This window comes from Lampetra planeri, chromosome 9 (assembly GCF_965212315.1).
Source record: "Lampetra planeri chromosome 9, kcLamPlan1.2.h2, whole genome shotgun sequence".
NCBI lineage: Eukaryota > Metazoa > Chordata > Hyperoartia > Petromyzontiformes > Petromyzontidae > Lampetra > Lampetra planeri.
In genome coordinates, this window is record NC_136115.1 from 8165557 (window position 1) to 8190927 (window position 25371).

The following is a 25371-nucleotide window of genomic DNA, read 5'->3' on the forward strand; positions in this document are numbered from 1 at the left end:
TGATCTCTCCAGAACAATGATGGAGTGGCAGCCAAAGGAGGGAAACATACTCGAGAGGATGTACACTGAGGAAGATGGAGCGATGGAATTGACTCGTGTGCATGTGCTAGATGGATTGTTCATTCGCGATAGATGGCCCAAGTATAAGAGTACGGCTCCCCAAAATATAGCGCAGCAAGCATTGCCTTATGCTATGAAGCAGTGGCATGAAACAGATCTGGCGTGTGGATGTCGAGCATGATGCTAACATCAAACCTGGACAACAGGCCCATTGTTCTTTTGCACAAAGAGACAACTGGTAAGGTATGTATATGGCAGTCAGTACATGCACTACAGCTCATTAAGAAACTGGCCATGACATTTAATAGGTAATTACAGTAATGGGATGTTAGAGGAGACTGAACAGGCGACAGCACGTGTGCTCATTAACAGATAATTAGTACATAATTGCCTGTGGCTTGGCAGACAGCAAAGGTCATACAAACAAGTACGTTTCTTTATCAGCACTGAAGCATATAGGTAAGCATATTTCTCTTGGCAAGACAAGCTTTTTATATGAATGCTCTGATGTCAATGTCAATTGCTTGCTAATTGTTAATATCTGTTCTATGATTAAGCTATTTTAAATGGGATTAGGGTCCCTTGTTTCGGGGTATGTACAACATTTGTAGTAACAAAAACATGATCTCGTTCAGACCGTGGCTTTTCTTGGACAAAAGGAGAGATTATGAACACCGCCCTCCTCAATAGTTTCTGTCGTAATCGTCGCTGCCACCAGCAAACATCATAGTAGGCTTGAATGTAATTGATGCAAGGTATACGCTTTCCAATCTTTTCCAATAAACACCTTGCAATGCCAAGGTTTGTTTAAAATTAAAGTTTAATATCCTTTGTAATCAGTGTATGTTACTCAGTGTATTTAGGGATTTATCAAGGGCCTATGTATAACATTTGGAGTTTTTATTACATCAAAGAAAGCACGGGTAAACTTCCACTCGCTGACACGTTGTGATCTAACACCAATGTGATGAGTCTTGGGTGCTGTGACTTGCCCTTTCACCATATGACCTCAGAGCAATCGCAATAAAATGTATTGTAGTCCTTGACCATCACTTAAAATGTTCCATGGCTTGTTGAAATGCTTTTCAAAAATATTGCAGATATTCGGACATGTCGACACATGCAGGCGTACAGGGCATAATCCCAACGCGAAGTGTGGAAATTGGCTGGAAGACTTTTATGGACCACAAATGCACAACAAGCCTTTTCAAAAAAGTGCACACCACTACACGATTTCACGTAAACCGCACCAAAGGCAGTGTGAGTGGTGAGATGTGAATGTTGCGACACACTGTTACCGCACGGTTTACATGGAGGCCCGGAGGAGGTTCAGTGGAAACGGGAAGTCTGAACACCGGCCACGATGAACGTTGAGTCTGCAGCAGCAGGGCGGCGGGCTCGAATTACTCTGAAATTACTCTGGGAAGTGAGCACAAACGCACGCTTTTGCAACTTGTTACGTAAAATTGACGCATCACTTGGAGAACAAAAACAGGGTACGCTCTGACCTCGGTAAAGTGTGCTGCAATCCCACGCAATGGGAACAGCTCTTGCAAGGGTCGTGTGGTTCAAGGGCTGCATTTTTTCTTGTTGTTGCTGCAATGCATACAAGGTGACAAGAATGTCTAACAAAGTGAACGAGGTTGTTGCCGTGATGAAATGTTCGTCACTGAACATTCCCATCAGTTTCTAATGACATTTTGGAAGTTTGTGTGCTGCGTATGATGCTGTGTACCTTGTGTGATGTATTCCACTGAAAATATGGTTTTGATTGATGGTGATGATTGATCCACGGACAGAAATAAACCTACCGTGAAGCGTTAACAGTGGCATATCTCAATGTTTTGCTGATATGTCGTACGTGTGACCCAGTTTTAAACGTGTAATGAATTGGAAAGGTAAACATTTTGTACTGCTGTATAACTCTTTCCAGTGAACATCTGGGAAGCTAATCAACCCATGTAGCAGTGCACCATTAGCTAGAATGGGAAATATGCACATTCTCAAACTAAAATTTGAAAATACCATGAACGCCTTTAACTTGATTTCGCACATTAACATGCACATGCATTTACATCTGCTCACAATGTAGCATCTACACTCAGGTCACCCATGCTGGGGCCCTGCTATTCAGCAAGGGGGTACTCGTGCCCTGCATGGGCGAGGTCTGTGCATGCAAATAGATCGACCCGGTGTTAAACGAATGCTGCATAAGCATTTGCTGGCTGTCTCAAGGCGACAAATGTCGACAGACTTCACCTCTTGGCTGGCATCGCATCGACATTTCTAGGCCAGTGGCCAGCTGCACAGAACGCTCGCGTCACGACCACGAACCCACGGGATTCACTGTTGAGAGTAGATTTAAATCATATACATGGTGCCAGTAGACTCAAATCATATGCCTGCTGCCAGTAGACTTAAATCATATACCTGCTGCCAGTAGCCTCAAATCATATATCTGCTACCAGTAAACTCAAATCATATATTTGATGCCAGTAGCCTCAAATCATATATCTGCTACCAGTAGACTCATATCATATATCTGGTGCCAGTAGACTCAAATCGTATATATGCTACCAGTAGACTCAAATCATATATCTGTTACAAGTAGACTCAAATCATATACCTGGTGCCAGTAGACTCAAATCATATATCTGCTACAAGTGGACTCAAGTCGCACAACAGTTTTACCACTTTATGGAACCTCTCAGCAATACGCTGCTCCAACTATGGAACGCATGGCTAGAAGCAACATCAGCAGCTGTTGAGACTGAGAGTAGCGGAGACTCTGCCATAAGGGTCAGAAAAAAAAACTACGGGCAGCCTGGTGGCGATGCCTGGACCGTTTTCGTACAGGCGTCGATTGCTGCACAGCAAAATTCAGGAAGTTATTCCATCTCCACCATTAACACAGTCGCTGCTGCTGGAGCTGTCTCACATTGACATGCTAATCTCGAAACTCTAGGTGTATTAGGCTCTCCGATCTTACATTTACATGCAAATTCCATCTCTAGCCCCGCCCACTTACCTTTGGGTTGCACCCATCTCAAACATATATAACCTCTTGCTGCAGCTGCTCTGCCGCTATATTTCTCCTGCCTCAGCAGTTCGCCTGCTGTATTTTTTCACCTGAAGACGATTGCTTGTGTTGCGAACGAAACGTCGTGATTTTTTAAAGTTATTTTTCTATCTACGTGACTTTACCGAAAGACCCAGGAGTATAAATTCCTGCAGTCACGAAAGCTTCAAGTCAACAATTACTTTACTGTGCAAGTAAAACATTTGTGTTTTAATGTTTATGTGTTTTTTTTAATGTAAATATAGGGCCTCTTTATAACATATGCTACAGGCCCCACACTAGCTTAATCTGGCACTGGTTAGCCTGTGCCCACTTACAGTCGTTATTGGTCTGACTCGGATGGTATTGATGTACGCGAAATTATGAGTTTTAGACAGCCTTTTATATATATTTTAAATGTATCTATATTCAACCCTCCACTTGTATTTCCTTGCAACCGCACACATTCAGCATTCAGACCTGACCACGTGTTTTAATGGCACGTGATCGGCTCTATTATAACCGGGCACTTGCTCTGCTTAAGAATTTGGTTATATTTCAAGTGAGAGCTCATAATTCCAACCCAGATATAGGCCTCAAACCTGTTGGCACTGCCGAGCTACGTGCACCGCATGACAAATGGCTCACTGAGCCTCACGAGCGACCTGTATATAGGGTGGTCCAGATGTCTTGTGACACACAATTGACCCCTAACATTTTTGTTCCTTGTCTTGTTCATTTCTGTGTTCACACCGATTGGTATGCAAAAAAAAATTACGTTTTAGGGAATTACATGGGAGTCGCAAGACATCTGGACCACACTGTGAAATGACGAATATTCAATTTTAGTTTGCCAATATTAATAATACAAATGCACATTTAAGTCACCGTGTGCTGTTGGCATAGACTACATCCTGTAAAAAATTAACCCGTAAAAACAAAGTTTTTCACTATAAATCCTTTATATGCGTGGCGGCTAGAGTCCTCTCGTCCTCTGGCTTGAGATGGCTGCCACCTATGGGTCAGATGATTGCCTGCCACCATTAAGCAATTGGTAATTAAATATAAAAAAAATTCCCCTAAAAAGCATAAAGTTATGGAAAAAAAATTTCACTAAAATAAATTGTCACGCACAACGAGTCTGTGTGCAAAATGTCAGCTCGATTGAATCACGGGAAGTGGGTTAAAAAACGACCGAAAGATTTGCACGGTCGTAAGCGCGCAAGCAAGTGAACTTAATATAAAGGATTTAAAAATTACACAACATCCTGTCAATATTAATGCATTTTCCTATAGTGGAGAGACTTTTCAGATTCAGGTAATTGTGCACTTTAAATGGGTTCGTGTTATATTATTGAATACAAACTAATGTTGGTGAGGCACAATGTGACAACTTGCATTCGATAGTTGTGGCTATTTTGAAGTAAATTCACGTTTAACTATGAAGATACTAGAGGTGGGATATTCAACGATTTCATGCAACCGATTACTCGTTCATCGGTTGGATTACTTGACCAATCGAAATTAGTTGTTTAACACGTTCTCACCTCTGTTTCCACGTGTGACGCTGGACGGGAGGTTTGAAGACGGAATTGGCATCGTCGTCAGCCGCGTCACATTGGGGCGTGGCTTTAGGGGGTTTCCCACCTTCGGGATGTAGCCTGTGGGGGTAACCACAATTTTTTAAAGAGGCGGAAATAATCGACCATGAAAAAAGTAGTCGATTAAAACTTTTAGTCGATAAATTGACTTAATCTGTGTACAGACTTAATCGACTCGACGTGCTAGTTCTAGAAAACGCAGACATTTGAAACCTGAGCAACACACATCCCATGAAGCAGCCAGGCAGTGTTTGTATTTATATCACAACCACCACCAGAGGGCATCGCAGACGGCAATATCGCGCGCGGTCTCGCTGCGTGAAAGAACACGAGTGAGTGGCCGTCTCTGAACGTCTGTCCCTGCAAAGGAGGTATTGACTCAAAATTCCCCCAGTATTAAACAACATTGATCCAACATAAATTCCCGGGGCATTGTCTACGTCTTCCCTCTGATGTTTAAATCTCCTCTTAGATGTTATAATGTACGTGTACAAACGGCCTTTCATGGCACCTTACCCCAATGTAAGGCCAGCACTTGAACATGATTTAAACTGTGTGATTTAAACTAAAAGTAGAAGTCCATATTGTAATTTCAGTTTGTTAAGTATAGTTTTATCAACGTGGGATGATACGCAAGCTTAAAATTGGCAGCAATGTGTTTCATATTGTGGGAAGAGTATCATTTGGATGCTTTAATAGCACTTCCGTCAAATAATCACAGTTTAAACATAATAAAAAATGTTTTTCTAACTTTTGTTGAAAAACACAACTTTAATCCATTCGAGAATGCCACGCAATGGGCTATAAATTTAGTGCATTCACGTGGCAAAATAAAGAAAATGATTACAAATAATAAATCCATTTTTGGTGATCCAAACATATTGCCATTCTATAAGCAGGGAAGGTCAGAAGGACTCCCATTAGAGTAATGAAGCAATTACCAATGAACAGCTCCTATCGAAAGCATTTTAAGCAGTTTTTACAATCAGTTCCAATCCCTTGCCTCAGCTGTTCCTGTGTTGGCTGATTGAAAAAAATTGAAAGTTAATGTCTGTCTCTGAGGGTAATGCATCCCTGGCTGTGTTTAAATCATGGGTACTGCACAGAGACCACTGATCTGCTTTTAAGCGATTGTTTGCATTCTATTAACGGTAATCGTCCTGTCACAAACGGCTGGCAGTCACAATTTACATGTTGAATGGGATGTTGGGGGGCAGAGACAAAAAAACAGCTGTCAGGTATGTTGAACTTGATTTTCCTTACTTTGAAAACGTATACATTGATACAGTGCACGAGGGAGACACAACGTTGAGGATACGTTAATAAAAGTGCTTATCTTTCACACCTGTTACAGCTATTTATTGTTTAGTTTGTTGTCCTTCCCCCCGCACCTCCAATAAGCACGGTTGGTTACGAACGCTGCGTAAGAAGTTCAACACACATGCACACAACACCAATAAACATAACAATTGATAAGGTACTATGGTTATTTCGGTAAAGTCACTTTACCGAAAGAACCAAAGAGTATGGATCCTTGCAGTCACGAAAACTTCAATTCTAGAATTGATAAAATACTGAACGGAGTTGTGTCCTTACTGACTACATAGAACGTGGCTTCAAATACAGTCATGCATGAAGGTGGCGTGATATTCTCAAACGGGAATATTCCCACGGGAAACTCGTCGTCTCGCAGCCCTCGTGTCGCCAGAAGCATCCCATGACACTTCGCAACTGGCCTTGCATCCTCACGTCAACGAAATAAACGCACGTCGAGCATGCCGACAATTGCCCGATGTCCCCACAGAAGGCTCTTTCACCAAAATATTAGGTTTAATTAATCTTCACACATACGCTTCATGTGTGCACATATACACAATTTGCACATGTTTGTATCTAAATATATGTGTATATCTATATATGTGTCCTGCTCACGCCACTGCTGGCAGACAAGTCACTCCCATAGGGCCATGGCCCCTATTGAGGGTGTTTTGTCCCCTCTTTAAGGCTGGCCAGTCGATTTGGAAGAGATGGGAGGACCTACGCTTTAACCTATCACACGTGACTTGCTACTTGAATAACCGTGATGTTCCCCACACCATTTACCAATCGGTGACGGTGACATCGCTCTGGCACATGTGCCAGGCGAGGTGCACTTTGAGTGCCGCGCGGAGTGGTGAAAGTTGCTTGTTGGGAGGCAGAGGCCATGGACTAGAACCAGCTTTATGGGTTAAGGTGACCCCTTCCTATGTAGGCGTGCACGCACGCACGCACACAGAGACACAGAGAGAAAGATCTCCCGTACAGCCTTTAACAACAGACTGTTGGGACTAGTGCTGTTAGCGCGTAGCAGCAGCTATGAAGACCGGCACGCCACACGCGGGGGTGGGTGGCCAGCACCACACCCGGCCGCCTTTGTCTCTCCAGTGTCTGATGTTTATTACACACCACCCCAGGTACTCAGTTGAGGCTGAGTCGACGCTGGGGGGGGGGGCTCAGGACCATTGTTGCACGACCGCTCCCCACACGCAAAGACACAAACACATAAGCATCGCATACAAAAGTGAAATCAATACAAGTTCACAACAACAAAAGGTTCATATTTTTTAAAGTTGGATTGCCAAATTATTAAAAGGACACTGCGTAAAAAACGTAGTGACTTTAATGTGAACCCTCTTTACCTGCTTCAATCGTTTCATTTTGTCTCAAGAGATATGCACACAATGTGCTAAATTTAACGTCATAATTGGATAACAGCTGTCACAAAAATGCACGTCTCAAATAAACTGACGTGTTTAAGTCATTAGTTTGCACACAAAAAAAGAATATATACACACAAAGTGATATACTTTTCATTATTGAGCCAATTTTTCTAGCCCCATGTGTAAAAGTATGATGTAAGACCGAACTGAAATACATCCTCTCTATGGATAGTAAAGGTCACGTTCTAGTTTCATAGAGATGTGATTAACAGCTAACAGTGACCGCACCATGATAAAGTATGCTGCTTCTGTTAAATATCTCTCGTGCAAAAACTATTTCGAGAGTTTATTTTCACAACCATTGTTCTAAAGATGTTTTTGATCGAGAATTACAAATCTCTCCTCCATGGCAGAACTCAACATCCAAGTATAATTCACGACAAAATGCTGAAAATGCACAGTGTAAAGTCTACCCAAATACCATTAACGTATGTATATGCGTTAATGCAAAAATGTGATGAAAATGCTGCTGGCAAGATTTATGAGCTGTTCTCCACAATAAGCATAATTTAACTTTCAGGACATTCCATACGATAATGGGATAGAAGAGCGACCGATTTTTTTCCCCGTTTTATATATACCTCAGTTAGTAACCTCTATTAATACAGACCAACCTTCTTGGCACTGCAGCTGACATTCTTCAGAGTCACTTAATACAATTTCTCACGTGTGTAGTAGAGACCAGAATGACAGATGAAGATTAATTATTTAACCTAGGGCAATATTTTCATGTTAATAGCTTTTAAACTGATATAATCCCTAAAGGCCAAAGTGCTATGAGCTTGTTGTGGTGATGAATAACCAAAGACAAACAGTAGACTTCCAAAGTTAAGTCTTTAACACAGAAATCTAGGCTACTGCTTGCAAGATAGTAAGAGTAATGTTATTGTTTGTCTGCTCACAAAAGGAGGACAGACTTTAACTACAACATGTATTACACAATGGCTAAGGTTTTTAAAGTAAATTGTTGTATTTGCTGCTAGATTATAAAATCACCTCGTTTTTCCTTTGTATGTAACATTTTAAATCACTATATGTAGAAGATTAAAAACGGTGAGCTTGAATATAATTAAATCAGTGCAATTTCCTGAATGACCTATTTGAAATACAATGGGCATTTAGAATTAACGTAATAGGCTTTATTGCAGTGCAGTTTCAATTGTTAATAATAAAGTCCATGGTAACAGATTATTCAGCACACAATAGAGGATTGTCATGGTGATGTTAAAAAATATACTGTTGCCAGTGTATTATGAGATGAATATGAAATTAGGTTTAAAAATAATATAAAAATTCACTCCTATTAAGTAAATGTGCGATATCATAATTTATTTTAGCAATTTTTTTTACTGTGAAATCTCCAAACCAATAAAATAATTGCCACAATGTATATGGGATGAAACATATCAAGTGATGTGATGGATCAGAGCTTACTGTTCAACCTCCTAATATCGGTATTGAGTTACAGTAACAAAATATGATCGAATGCACCTGATGATTTTGTTTTAAGACTGCATATATTATTGATTTTATATCAGGTTTTCCTGTTGCTTTAGTGACCAATTGCAACGATATTATCAGTATTTGCAGTCTCGATGTCAAATGTCAGAATTTTACCAATTAAGGAGATGATGAAACATGTTCAAATATAAAAAAAAAAACTCACTTCGTTTTCATTAACTTATCCTCCTTTGCTCATGTTTTTTTTTTACATAAGATCTTGTATGTAATCTAAATTCAACAGCAGGCAGTTGGCAGCGATGTCAGCATTGTCATCATCACAATAATAATACAAGCATGTCTTTGTAGCCTTTAACTTATTGCCTCAATTCAGCTTCAAGGCATTTGATCCCACCTCTCTACAGTGGGGGGGGGGGGGGGGATCTGGTCATTTAATTTTAGACAATTCTGTAATTTTCCTGACATCAACAGAATATTTACATCTTGACTTAAAGCTTTCGTGACTGCAGGAATTCATATTCTTTGGGTCTTTCAGTAAAGTCACGTAGATCCTATCTACGGGAACCTGTCTACGTGACTTTACCGCAAGATTCAAAGAATAGAATATTTACATGTTTCAATTGCATAAAAACAAGTAACCGGCCTCGTGGCACAGCGGTAAGGCGGATGATTTGGGCTTGCCCCAGCCCATCATCTCTCCTGGGTCAATACAAATTATTACCAACAGCAGATGATCACCACCTCATTTCTCAATTGAGCAGGAATTCACTTTAATTTGTGTCAGAGAATAACTACTGTAATCACTTTAACATTTCTGCTGGATTTGCCAAAAATAACAAATATACTTGTTTTCTGTATAATTCCACATAAAACATGGAATATGTAAAAAAATGAAATAGTACGAGGCGAGCTCAATGCGACAATCCTTTCAAAGGTCAATGACATTTCTATTCTGGTAAATTACCGCGATTTATTTGCTCTTCTTCAAGGACATGCAGTTAGAGAAGAAGGTACATTTCAGCATATTGCTCGAGTATAGACATCTAGCAACGTACACTCTACGTAAATACAATGGACACGGCGTGACGGATTCACGCTGGCTCACCCTGAGCAGGAGAGTAAAATTAGATATTCGCTGATTATTCATTGAAGCAGTTTGGACACACAATTGACTGTTCTACCACGTCACTGCATATGTGCACGTTTCAATGTATTGTTACATTTATACATTTATATTCGGACTGAGGAACTTATATTATATTGTGGCGTATACAATAATCCTCTATTACTTTCATATTAAACAATAATTTATTGAATAAAGTGGTTTAGCACCGTCCGTTTATTTTGAATTAAGAGACGGTGTGTATGGGGCAAAGTCATAGAGGATTTTACCGATCAAGTTGTTGAGTCAAGCGAATGAGGACATTTTTATGGAACTTATAGTACCAAACAGAATTAATATTTGTAAAAGGCACACACAATTTAATGGTCAAAGTGAAAAATAATGTAATCCCTCATAAAAGCCTTAATAAAGTCGAACCTTCCACTCCTAGTTGTGCATTCACTTGCTGGCAAATAATTGATAAAAGTCGCTTTAAAGATACGCTTTAAGATTTAATAACAGAGCACAATTCCCCACCGACTAATGAAATCAATTTGCAGAATATGCTCTTTGAGGTGAAAGTGGGTTTACCGTTGGACATTGGGAACGGCCTGTGCTTCGAATGCCTGCTAAGGTGAAGCAGTGCAATTGGTGTCAAACTCTACGGGTCAATTCGAGAGAAAGGAAAGCGTGCGCGTTCGGAGGAAGGATAGTGGAAGGATAATGTCCCTTGAACAAAAAAAAAAAGGCCACAGAGTATTAATTCACGATACTACCTACCAAAGAGACGCTCCGCTTGTTTCCTCTCTCAGGTACGCCGGAGTATTACCGTGAGCATTTTACAGCCATTATTGCAGTTCCCAACTCGAGGCGAATCAAATTGATGTGGGAGAGACTATTTAGTTTCTACATATAGACAAATCCATCATCCCTGTCACCCAGGTCCCTTGTGTGATTTCAAATCGTGCTTTGCTGAGTTTTCGTGCAATTATGAATTGAGTTCTGATGTTCTCACACGCGACTTCCAGTGAACCTACATCGTCGTGATTCACAGTGGCAATGATTCTTTGTAATTGGTGTTGTTAGCAGGCCGGGTTGTTGATACTCACACAGATACCAATACCTGACTAGGTATCATACGAATGAATATTATTTTCTGGCTGGCTGGTTGGCTTGGGAGGAAAGGACTGATGGATAGACTGTCATGTCCAAAGGACGTGTTGATTGCTAGTTGATGTGGAACATGTTAAAATATTGGCCACCTCCACGTCGTACGCATACGTGTGAGATTTCTCATTCTAAGGCTGGGTCAAGGCCGGCAACGTCCGGTATATAAATGAGGTTTTGGTGGGTTTTTTTTCCTTTTAACGTGGCAGACGAACAGAGGAGGAATACAAACATTGGGCAACAGCAACCACTTGTATGCTAATCGGCGCTGACAGACTGTGATTTGTCCCAGAAAGTATGATTTTGAATTCACTGGGTTTAATGAAATTTACTTCTACACAAATTAAATTTCACCTCCGCTCATTGGCTATTTTTATAATGTACTTTTGGAGGTGAACTTGCATGTGCTATCACTCTGAATAGAGGTTAACTCTTTCAGTACCAATTTTATGAACGCAGGGATCAAAATACTCGAGAAATTTGGTTGATGATTGTTCACAGTTACTTTACACACGAGTAATATATATATGAGGCCAAATAAACCTCATCAGGCAAGCTCTTCGCCTAACAGCAGGATTATTTAGCATACCATTATTTGATATCAGTGTGGAAATTAAATTACAAAGAGTCTACTATTGTTTGTAATACTATTGGTTTATGTTACTACGCGTATTGTCTTCGTCGGCAGTTGTCATAATACATTGCATCATAATAATGAAACGCGTTTCATTCAACATTTCATACAAAGCGAATACGCGTTCCTTTTGTTCGATATAAGAAAGCATTTACATTTTTAGTGGCAGTTTGCATGGCCAAGTAACAATAATGCAGGAGCAAGCGACAGTGTTAAGAATCTAGCAGCTGGCGGGACCCCCACCCCCAGCTGCGTAAGATAATTGGATACCAACTGTCTCAGGGTCTGTGTGTGCGTGCCTCTTGCACACCTGCATGCTTGGTTACAGCCCTGCAGTGCACGGAGCACCTGTACACGCCACCAGATAACAGGTCAGCCCAATTCTGCGTGGCAATTTACAGTGCGATGTGTAAAACGATTTGGCAATAGTAAACATGCCCCTTGTACTGAGTTAATAAGACACGAGAAGCCTTGTGCGCACGATGTAATGTTCATTCTGTGTTGCGTTCTAAATATGTTCTTTAATATACTCAGGGATCACGACCCACACACTCAATTTCTCCAGATCTGTTGGGTGCAGTCCTGATATCTAATCAATAACTCAATGCCTTTGGATAATTCTATGATAAAGCTTTTCAAAATAGTTAGTTTTTTCTTCTTTAAAATATGTCATGCCGTGATGATACGTTATAACTGCTCTTCCATTATATTCTCCTGCTACTCCTACAATTTTTTTTTATAAACCTTCACCTTAAATAATATTTTTTGTCTGCCTCTGTCCACGTCTAAACTGAAGACCTCCCGATTATTTGTCCTCATTCATGGAAATGCATGACTATCATCACCTACAGAGTGAGAGCATAACACACGTTAATTTCGCCACTGCTGGACAATAGTGGCAGTGAAACGAAATGCTAAACAGGTAAACCGTCAATCTAGATTGGAAGCTTTCGTGACTGCAGGAATCCATACTCTTTGGTTCTTTCGGTAAAGTCACGTGGGTATAAAATAAAATAAATCACGACGTTTCGATCGCAACACAAGCAATCATCATCAGGTGGGAAACCACAGCAATTACATTTTTTTGCACTGTATCTTGCATTTTAGTATCTTGTACGACTGTATTGTTATCCCTCAGAATTATGCTCCTGAATTTTGTACAATTAGCAACAGAATTTGATTTGATTTTAGCGCATCAATCAGTGGCTGATACAATCTATACTAACCGGACTGAAATGTGGACTTTAGCAGTATGCAGTCAAAAACTTTGCAAGACTATTCTTTGTTTAACTGTGTTTAGCAATGAAAGCAGATTTCATGGATAAAGAAGGCTTGTTATTGAGTGTACCTGGTCTATTTTAAGATCACCCCTGTGTGTGTTTTATTAACAGAGGGAAAATGTGACGGTGTGCTTAGATTTAAAACATCATTACATGATGTCAATTATCTAAACTATGGTTTTACATTTTTACGTAAAAAAGTACATTATTCTGATCATTTAAGATGTTTTGTATGTTTTACATACATCTTGTATTTTCTCTGTAACCCACGTCTCCAATGCAAAAGGCTTAAAACCACAATACAATTTGCGACCACAATTTAGTGGAATCTGCTGATACTTGGAATCCTACGAAAGCCATTTGACTAAATTCACGTTCAGGTTATTGGCTAAATTTGCCTTGCGAAGTGTGTCGGAGTCCCATTCGCAACAAATTCCGCAGCCAATGAAAAGCTGGTGGCGTGCCGCAGGGAATCTGGGCCTTGCGTTGCTGGACGCATGCCCTGACCAACAGCCGACTCAAGCTTCGTCCTTACCAGGTAAGGCTCACTGAGCTATATAGATCTTTTTCAGAAGCGACCTGACCACTGATGATAGCTCAACGAAGTGGCTTATGTGTAAAATTTTAACAGCCAAATACTATAAACACGTGTTTCTAAATGTGGAGCGAAAAACCGGAGGACCCGGAGAAAAATCCACACGACCACGGGGAGAATATGCAAACTAAAAATATACAAGCGTCAGGGTCGAACCTACGATCTCCTGCATAACAGGTGAGGTAGTTAACATCTCACCACAGTGGCGACCATAGATATGTAGGTATAAAAGACAACGTATATACAATTATGAAGTGATAATGAAAACTGTCAATATTTATGGCACACGTGCTGGCTAAAATGAAGCAGCATTAATCCGACTAAAATAGTCTGTGCCAATGGCTTGATGTGACATTGAAATGCTTATCTACGCATCCGGGAGGACAGTCTAGGGTGCTAAGTCACGTGAGCCAGCAAACATTTAAAACGGACCATTAACATACATTAATCCTCTCAATATGTTTGCGAATGAATAAGTCGGCTGTGTTTGGTATAATGTATATAAATTTCTATCAAGTTATGCTGACGCGTTTATTATTTTGTTCAGTGATTGACAAAGAACAATAGTACATTGGCTAGTTTAGATACATGCGTGTTTTTTGCCATTGTTAAATGTCCTTGGAAAGTGCTCCTTCAGTTAGAAAAGGCGCATTGGCAACCAATGTGGAATTTTAAAATAGTGTCAATCAATTGATGATTAGGGATGCAATTCAAGTACACAGTCATAAGCTATCACGCAGTACTCAAGTCACTCACAGAGATATTACTTCACTTATCTGCTTTAACCCTCCCCCTTGCACCCGCCCTTTCATCAAACTCATTATACGTGTTTTTACATTCGTACTTCCAGAAAATAGGGGTCTCCAAAGTAGTCTCCAAGATTGTAGCATGATTACCATTTCCCAAAACTTTATAATCTCTCATCTGCTATGCTGCCAGGAGAGAAGGGCTTAAGTCGGACGTGTGCACACTTTTAATGCAGCAATGCACCTGGGCAGGTGTTTGTTTTTAGGCATCGTCGTATAAAACCACGTAATTTCACCTAATTGCAGAGCCCCCTCGGACGTAAGTGTAGTGGTATACATAGTGTGTATCAGGGACCTGCGGTCAGGGGAGGCAGGGGAGGCACAGCCTCACCTGTCAAACTCCAATGAAAATAGCTGCTACGAAAAGTAAAAAATAATAAACTAAAAATTAAGATTTTTCCACTGATCTGTGTTATAAATGTAATTTCTGTACGATTCCAATCATTCTTATAGTCAAAATCGCCAAATTTGCAGAGCTTCGCTGCAAATACAAGGAGAGACGAAAGGTGAGGCAGCGACGAGCTCAGCCTCCCCTCTAATTGCGCAACCCCTCAGACACTGGATGGAGCGCGGGCAATAAGCGCGTGCCTGTTACTCTCTCTCTGTGTTTCACCAATTTAATGTTTGTAGACCCCTTCATTTCATGTCCTCGCCTTCCATACTCCAGGTAACCTATTTTACGTATGTGCATAAAGATATTTAGGCTCGCTGGTCTTGTTATGAAACTGCAATGAAAAAGCACCAGGGGAGGCAGCTATCACATCTGCCTCACTGAGGGGGGCGTGTCAGACAATTTTCAATCTAGCTTTAAAAGTGCTCTGCTGAAGTGGCTTCCTAATATCAGAAGGAAGAACATTCCAGACGGCTGCAGAAGCGCATCTGAAAGTGCGTGATGCAGTGACCGTCTTTGTTTGATGGCCAGCCAAAAGCCGCTGCAAGGATGATAGGAGTTCACGTGATGGTTTATGCCCCTCGATAAGTTCAGCAAGGTATTGTGGTTCGCTTTTGGCAAGCACTTTGTGTGTAATGAGTGTGACCTTATAATGTTTTTGTTCGGTAACTGGAAGCCAATGCAGCTCAGCGAGTACTGGCCGGACATGGTAATGGTGCAAGGCTGTAATTGAAATGCGAACACCACTTCTGGCAGAAGGGCCTCCACTAGAGGAAGTTCTAGAGAGTTCATCTAGAGGGTATTTGGCCTAATCTTTCAGGCTATCCAGACATAATGGAAGCGGTGGAAGTACACACACCTTAACCCACCACATGTGACTTGCCAATCTAGACTGGCATATCCATCTATGCTGCTTGGTTGAATAAAGGCAGGAAGGATTGAATAAACTTGGCCATTGTTTCAACTGCCACGCTGGGAGATTGAACTGGCAATCTGTGGATTGCAAATTTCATGTGCTCACCATCGCATTGCGGCAGCATCCAAAGGGTTGGTATACAGCACAGATATTAGAGTTTGCGGTTTGATTTAGACCATTGCCTCAGTGAAGGTGTGGTGTTGAAAGGAAGTGCTTGAAATAATGCACCATTTCGATTTAAAGCTTTCGTGACTGCAGGGATTCATCTTCTTGGTTCTTTCGGTAAAGTCACGTAGAAGGGAAGTAATAAAATAATACATAATAAAATAATATAATAAAATAATATAATATAATTATATAATATAATAATATAATATCATTATTTTATTTTATTTTGTTTTATTTTTATTATTTTATTACTTCCCTTCTACGTGACTTTACCGAAAGAACCAAGAAGATAATGTACCATTGTCATCGACGCAGCTCTTGTGCTTTGTGCAGAGCTCAAAATTACCCGCTGCACTATTGCAATGATCTGGTCAAGTCTGGTCATCCTTTTTGCTCATTCGGTGTGCAAACACGTCGTCTGCATTTCACAATCTCCTCCAAGAGGGCACATTACCTGATAATGGTCACGCACTCTCGGCAGAATTGCTCAGGAGGCCACCTGTCAGTAAAACTGCGGCGTCGTGGGACCCACGCAAGGTTGGGCAACTCTTCGTGCAGACGGCGGTGTGCCTTTGGCGCGTGGCTGTCCCTAGAAGACTCTCTTTGTTGGTGGTTATCGCATGTGATGAATACGCAATCTGGAGGCTCGCTTATCAGAGGAGCGTCTTGTATTCCTACAGGAGAAAATTGCTTTGTGGTCATCTCAGTTCTTGCCTCTGGTGGTTTTAAGTTATTATCTCAATAAGGAGATTCATTTACCCACCTATTCTTGTGGACTCCTTGTGCTCCGACAGAGTCGTTATGGCATTCCTTGAATTTAGTTTTAGGTTATATTGTGAATCACACCGAGTATGTTTGACATGATAAATTAAAATAGTGGCTGGGTGAGAGTGCAATGGTTAGCAAAGTCTTCCACGAACCGTACCACCTGAGTTCGGTTTCTGGCCGTAGCTAACGTAACTGATATCTCAAACAGTCCTATGCTCTCCCACCCTCACAATTCGTCACTGACCAACATAACGAAGTTGAACAACCCTGAAGACCGGCAAGCTGCGTGGAGGCCTTTACCCAGCCGTGGTATTCAGCAAAGGTTGTAAATCACATTCGTAATAATTTTCATTAAATAAAATATGTTTTATTCTATTTATTCATATAAATAAAAAAAATATGATTTATGCTAAGGGCCTCCAAGTCTTTATTGTTGACATTCAGATCGGCTGTCTGTGTTGCACAGCAATAGTAATGAAAAGATATTGGTAACCAACTCAGGTTAGGCGAGATGGCTACGCACGTTGTAAATGGTGAACATCATTCTCAAAGTGAAGGTCTAACCATCCCTTGTGAAAACACGCTCAAAATGGGTGATGGCAGCTTCATGGTGATGTAAGGGGGCATATGTCTGGGCATTAAATTGCAGTGCAGCTGCCTATTTCTAATTCATAATTACTAACTGCACACCAAGACTAAGGAGCGTGTTCTATTCTGTACGGCAGACCTCTGGGCAGGTTGCCGAGCATTTGTTTCTCTGCCTGCCTGCCAGCCTTCTGAATTCTCCTAAGAAATTACACCATCAAGAAACGATCAGCACACTGGCTGGGGGTGGCTCTTTGGACAAAAGGATTGTTTTATCATCAGTTGCTAATGTGTGCATGAGTCTAGATTGGATATTGTGTCAGACCTGGCTCTTTTAAATGTGTAGCACTAAATCTATCCTAACCATTGGAACCTCATTTGCCAGTAAAAAATATTATAATTGGTTTTTCACCCTTCTATCTGGCAACAAAACTGACACCTTTTTTTTTACAAGGAGTCATGTTTGCATAGACCACAATACCTGCAGTCATAATGCAAACAAAAAACATAACTCTGATAATGTTCACTGTCCTTGAAGTTGATTGGTCCACACCCGAGACAGCTTTCCTTAGAGCCTAGTCTCACATGGGTTGGACCAGATGACGCCAAAAGGCGCACAACTCAAAGACAATGCACCATCAGAGTATGAGAGCTCGGTGTAAGCATTTACACCATTGGAACCTCATTTGCCAGTAAAAAATATGATAATTGGTTTTTTACCCTTCTATCTGGCAACAATATATCCTCTTCACAGGACGGAGCTGCTCTGGCCGGGGTCATGGTCATGGTGTAGACGAGTCCAGACTCGTGTGTGGGCTGTGGCAATTTGGCAGTGGCGTGATCGCGAAGTAAAACGTTTTGCATTTAGTTTATCGTCCTTTCTCCGCAGCTCCGATTTAGCACGGTTGGCTACGTACGGTGCGAAAGAAGTTAAACATACGCGAGTTGTACCCTGGATGTTGACATTATCGCGACAGTACAGAAGCCTTCCGTCGTTATACACTTTACGCATGTAGGGGCATGTAACCAAGATAAATAATCGCATCTGCGATTGTGCTCCCGACAACTCATTATCTCCCGCATTTCCGATTAACACGGTGGGCTGCGTACTGTGCGAAAGAAGTTCAACATACAATCATACATACAAAACATGAACATATTCTCTAGGACAACTTTAATGCCATACATCTTATAACATTGCCCGTAATCATATCACCTAATAACCTTGCTCAATGCAAGACAAATGTGAGCTCTTGTCGATTACAACTTCAATCGTGCTGTTAGTTTATGGCCACCTGGCGTTTTGGGTCTGCACTCAGCAACCGCTATTACTCAAATTCCAATCATTAATATACTGAAATGGAATAATTACAATTATGTAATAAACATTTTTTTTAAACTATAAACTGAACAGGAAGTCACGTATTCATCATAACGCTTTATCCACTGCTGGATGAAGGCTGCTCCATGTCGTCGTTAAGCTCTACGCGGTCCAGTGCTTATTGTCTTCTATCTCACTCGTGCACATCAACTCATCTCATCCCTTCATCTCCATGGTAGTCGTCCTCTTGAATGCCTTCTCATCTTTGGATGCCATTCCATCACCTGCATCGTGAATTTGACATCGGCCCCTCGAGCATATGTGTCTTTCCTCCAAGTCCATTAAACTTCTAGATTTGAAACTTTCGTGACTGCAAGGATTCATACTCTTAGGTTTTTTTTCGGTAAAGTCACGTAGGTAAAAAATAAAATTAAAATTGATAAAAGTAATAATAGAAATAAAAAAATATAAATTTTACTTGAGTATGTATTGCCAATAAAATGTCTCGTATATTTTTTTCTGTGGCTACGTAATCTCCCGCGTTGCCCACCAATTTGGGTGAGTTGCACAACTGATTGTATACGGCACAACGTAATCGCCGATTAACCATTTCAGATAAAAAAACATTCTGATTATATCCTTATAACAGCCAATGGTAATTAATATTGTTAAACCTCATAAAGAAGGCTGAAAAGTGCGATTAAAGATAACTACTAGCAAAGCAAAAGTCGCGTACCGTACGACAAAGGGGCTGGCGATTATTGCATGCTGATTATTTTCGTCAATGCAAATCAATCAGCAAAGCACTCATTACAATCGAAATGAAAGCCGAATCGACGTTAACAAGTATCATCTGCTTCAGATGAATCTTTTTTGTGCAATGTCTGCATTATTTTGCTCATCAAACGAAAGCCGTTCATATATGCTGTGTACGGTATAAATTTCACTTGCTGTCAAACGCTCCTCAGGATTTCATGTAAATATCTCACCGTAATTTACTTGTAACGTCCAAGCCATCGTCACATAATGATGATGCATCGCTATTACGGCGCTGGTATGAGCAGAAGACAACAATAAACAATATTCCATGACTGCCAAGCGTTTGTGTACCCTTCTGTTTTTGTTGTTGTTAAGTGTCACCTTAAAATTTGACAAAACAGCAGCTGGACAACGCTAGGTCTGCCTTTCTCACGTATAGCAGCAAGACAAGAGCGAGTGGGGCGATTTACCTTCACAGACCGGCTGGCCAATGTTGACAGATGCAAAGCCTGTGACCACATAGCATTTCAACAAGGCCAATTGGAAAAGTTTCACAATGTAGACAGGACATGCTGTGGCGTCAATCACCGGAGTTGGCTCGGTTGTCAGTTGTGCCCGACAGGTTACACACATGTTTGGCGGGGGTGAGAATGAAAGTGATTTGACGAAGGCGCCTAAAAAGTTTTGAACTCGCGTGCAGCACACGGAGGGGGCTCTGCCACGTGGGCGGATCACGCAGCGTGAGGACGCGCACGTACTTATTGGCACTGGCGGCTTCAAGGCGTTAAGGATCTATATGCCTCGTTCGTATGCCTTCACGGTCAATGACTGCTCTGTGTGCGCTCTCTAACTCTCTCTCATGTTAAACTATATTTTTTTTATTTTACCAGGTAAGGCCCACTGAGCTATATCGCTAACCAAGGTCAAAATGCCGTACATTTTGCAAAAAAAATGCAATACATTTTGCAACCACAATTTCGTGGAATCTGCCGGTACTTGGAAATCCTGTGAAAAGCAATTCCACTAAATTCACGTTCAGATTATTAGCTGAATTTGTCTTGCAAAATGTGTCGGAGTCCCATTACGTAACAAAACTCCACAGCCAATTGAAAGCTGGTGGCGTGCCGCAGGGAATCTGGACGCATGCCTTGACCAACAACCGACTCGTGCTTCGTCCTTAACAGGTAATGCCCACTGAGCTATGTAGCTCTTTTTCAGAAGCGACCTGGACACAAATGATAGCTCAACGAAGTGGTTCATCGTGTGCACATTTTTAGTAGCCAAATACTCTACACGCATGTTTCTAAATCTGGAGGTAAAAACCGGAGAAAACCCCACACGACCACGGGGAGACAGGCATGCAAACTCCAAATATACAAACTAGATTCGAAGCTTTCGTGACCGCAGGAATTACCCTTTGGTTCTTTCGGTAAAGTAACGTAGAAAGAAATTAAATTAAATAATAATACAAAACGACGTTTCGATTGCAACACAAGCAACCATCATCAGGTACAAATGAATGAGAAAACAGACATTGTAAACTTGGAAATATAATGCAATACAACACAGAGAGTCGGCCAACACAACAGTCAACACCCCACCTGGTTCATTACATTCTTCTAAAGATTGCTAAATTTGAGAGAGATTCCTGCCCATAACGGACGGACGAGCTGGACATTGGACTTCTAAACAAACAAGCACGGAGCGTTGTGTGGAATTCCTGCCCATAGCGACCGGAGGAGAGAATGGACTTATAAACAAGCACGGAACAAGCACGGTAGAAAGCAAATTTAATCCAAATATACAGCCGGCGTCAGGTTTGGGTTCTAACCCACTATATATCAGGCGAGGTAGTTAACATCTCCTTGTCACCGTGGCACCCATTCCGTATCATATGAAAATAAAATTGATTTTCATGTGACTGGGCTGGCCACTTTAAAAGGCACAGCGTGCGTTTGCTCTTTATCAAGTCACACACTTGCATTTTAAACCCCCCCCCCCCCCGTTCGCTGATGTGAAGACATGTACTGCACTGCCATTTTTTTTCTTCACAAATTAACTCTTACTTGCGACTGATGGATACACTAAGGTGCACAGTGTATGTTTCACTTACATGCTTGTATAAGTCCACATTGGGAGTCTACGTTTTAAATGCAAATGGTTGTTTATGAATTACTTGTCATATTATAAAGGTCACGTGATCAGACCATAGTCATTGACTCCCCTTCTGACTTGATTCAAGTTCACTTTTCCGATTGTCTAATAACCTCTATTTGTTTACTTGGTTTATTCACTTATTTTAGTTAATTGCGTTTGTTATCATGCTTTGTTTGGTCATGGTGAAGTGAATGCAGCAATAAAATGAATCCGTACCTGTACACCGCCTTGAGCAGCTAAGTTTCAGGCAAACTGGATGGACGGGAGGCAGCATTTTTAAAATGCTGATGCTTTCATTCACTCCGCGAGATTTGATGTGGTCGTAGCATTTTGTTTTAAATTAATTTTAACTTTTGAGTGGCACTTCAGGTCTGAGTGACTGAGCGGACATGATTAAATTAGACTGCAGTCTTTTGTGACTTTCCTCGCCCGTGAACTTGCTCGTGGCAACTAAACAAACTTTCATTTTGGAATGCTTCTAGTGAAGGTCATTTGCCATATAAACAATGAGATTTCCCTTTGTTTGCCCTGCAGCTTTAGACTTTCTTGCCCCCATTATACAAGGGGCAATGGAACGATGCCATACATGAGATAACAAACATCGCGCGAACTTAACTCTACACTGTCATGTGCTTCGGTTTCTCCTTGATATTTTTTGTCATTACAGTATATTCCACGATGCATATTAGCAAGGCACATGATTAAGACATGTTCATATGGAATGCTTGCCAAAGGCAATAAACACCCCCATCCTAGATAACAGCTTCGAGAGAGATTGCATCATAGAACTTCTTCTGAGATCCTTGAATTTGCCGCCTGTCGACACGAGCGGTGGTGCATCTTCTCACTTCTCCTGCTACATCTGCATGGCAATTAACCCAACAATTCTTGAATATCGTGGAGTTTTTCTTTTCCTTCTGTGTGCAGTTATTGGTGACCATCAGCTCGGTGTGTTTAGGAACCGGGTTTCGTCATGATTGGGGGCCAGATTCAAACCACACCACTCCCAAATGCATATTTACTTTGAAAGCCCCCTTGTTATTGAACTACTTATGTCATGCATATCAATATGCATGATTAAAAACGGTTGTATAGTCTCTTAGAAAGTTTATTTCGGGCAAAACTCATTGAACTAAGAGCTCTTTTTTAATGGCAATATTGTATATTTTGTATCATCCAGCAGTGGCTTGAGAAAGGGCTGGAAAGTACGCTGGGAGTAAATATTCATGGGAAAAAGTTAACGTTGAGCTACCAGTTGTGATCTGATTTAATTGGAATCGGAAAATGTTTTCATACGGTTTAGAAGTATACCCGATCGTGTATTTCACGTTGTTAACTTCTACAAAATGATGGCTTATCAAGTCAAATTGCATAGAATTTTTTTCAATGAAATTTTACATTCCCGTGATCTTTCAATTAGTGCTGAAAATATGCTTTGTTTGAAGCCGGCGATATTTCAGGGTGGCAGCTGCATGTAGACGGAGCTCTCCGTTGCCGTATTTACAAGACTGCTGTGTTTAATGTCCCAGTTTGTTTACAGTAGCTTAAACTGGTTTGATTCATTGCCAATACAACCTCAGATTTAATCCAACATTTTTGATGAGTAACTTCATTTCCAAAATTTTACTACCAGCGATTTCAATTTCTGGAACACACGTACACACACAGGGCGACATGTGCAGGGAGATGCACACGTAGAATTGTATTTAAAAGCAATTTTCAACTCAACTGAAATCACGACTGCTGGTTCATTTATATGGAATGCATCCCATGAGTCTTAATCAAATGATATTCTTGGCTCCGCAAGAGAAGCGAACATTGTGGCTAGCCAAGCTGCTAATAGCAGGACCGTGTGGTGGAGTAAAACCCCTTGAGGTGAATCAGCAGGCTCAGCTCCTGACGGGCTTTCAAATTGCTGTCACCTCCGCACACAAAATAGAATTATCCACACCTGCGCAGCCACACGGCAGCCACTTTGCTGCTTAACTGCAGGTGTGCTGATACCTACGGAGCGCACGCGTGCACAGAAAACTCAATTTTAAGGGGAGCGTGCAGATGTTGCACTCCAAGTCTGCGCCGATTCCCCGAATAGCGAGGAGATGGCACTCTTTTTTGGTGCACAGATGGCCCGTGGTGAATGTGCAAATGTATTAATCAATGAATGAATTGGTTAATTCTTTCATAATCATTGTCACTGATACAGAAATGTTATGTGCCTAAAATAAAAGGTTGTGGCCAGTTTTGTAGAAAGCTGCGGTAACACCTGTGCAGGAGACTGTGGTAACGGCTTTCATGATTAAGTTTCCTCGCCCGTGGCGCTTTATTAATGCCTCTATGTTGTGCACAGGTGTCAGATACCAATTGTGATACTTTTTTTTTTAAAGAGGCGTTGCCCTTGCAATGTCCTGTGTAGTTTGGCACGTTTTATTTTCATCAATTAATTGTGTCGACAAAAATGTAAACGCTGTACTGCAGAAATGTTTAAGTCGTTTGAATTTTCTTTTTTTTTACAAAAATTGATGTAAAAAAGTTAGCATTCCTTTGTTAGTACTGTATCACACCTGTTCGTGTGTCTGATGACTAGACGTTTTAAAGCGCATCTGTGAATTTTCAGTTTATTAAAATGTTTGTATTAAAACATATTTACGGAAAATAGTCACATGTATGTAGCCATCCTAATCGGAGGTGCGGTGGAAGGACAGCAGTTAATTGTATATTTTATGAGATAAATGCACCACATTTGATTAATTATTATAATTTCAGTACAAGTTCTCATCGTTACAAATCTTAAATGTTATCTCAGATGAGATTACCGTAAATTACGTTTTTACATTTATCTTATGACTAATGTGCATCTGAAGAAACCGAGTTTTCCTGAGCCAGCGTTAAGGGTTAATCTTGCATGGTTCACTAAACGTTTTGAGTGTCTGGCATTTATTTACCAAACTTAGTCATACCAATGTTGTAACTAATCCCTGGAGAGTGTGTGACTGGACAACATAGACTACTTGTGGCAGATTGCGTTGTGAAAGGAGTTAGGAAGAGGAAGGTGAGACAAAAGAACTGTGGTAGGGTGAAGTGGTGGCGACTAATCAATGCAAAGCAGTGGCGGCTCCTGCAAAATCTCTCAGGGGGGGCAAATGTCTGGATGATTGATAAGGATAAGGTCCACCCATGCAATGGATAAATTAACAGCTTAAGCATGTAAAGGCAACTTCACTTCTTTAATATTAATGAAAAATAAAGTGACTCTTACAATACATCTTGTTTGTTTCTATACTCACTATTAAAACAAACCACTCAGGTTTATTTTATTAAAGATTCCACTAGGTGGCGACAAATTATATTGTTGGATGAAACGTGCTTACGTATGATGACGTAAGCACGTATGATGACGTAAGCACGTTCGGGCGAGCCCTCCCGGAACCCATAGAGAATGCATTGTAGCGCCCCCGTTCGAAAAAAAACATCTTTGAATGTAAGTCTATGGGACCACTCGGGGCGATTCTCAGCTGGAGGGAAATCGCCCAAAAAGAGGCGGTACTCCACAGAACGTAGCATGACGCTGATTGGACTATATCCAGCGGCACAGTGACGGCTAGCGTGACTCTGTGGTTGAATGACATTGGTGGTGCGTCGCCCAATCGCCCTAATGAAGAAACCGCCCCTGATGCAAAGAAAACTTCTACAGGCAAGCTGTGGAGAACTTAAAAAGTGTAAGGCCTTGGAGGAGCGTGAATGAAATGTGGGAACTGGCAAGTTGAATACTGAAAGCAGCAGGTA

General features: G+C 41.0%; 1 long non-coding RNA gene across 1 annotated transcript in view; it reads right to left on the minus strand.

Moving 5' to 3' along the window:
* Window positions 1–862: 862 nt before the first annotated feature.
* LOC144720657 (uncharacterized) overlaps window positions 863–25371 on the minus strand; it is a 60800-nt gene continuing 36291 nt past the window's right edge. The window contains exons 2-3 of the long non-coding RNA XR_013585787.1: window positions 4666–4779; window positions 863–1656 (exon numbers count right to left, since the gene is read on the minus strand). This is a non-coding gene — a long non-coding RNA (uncharacterized LOC144720657). The remainder of the gene's footprint in view (window positions 1657–4665; window positions 4780–25371) is intronic.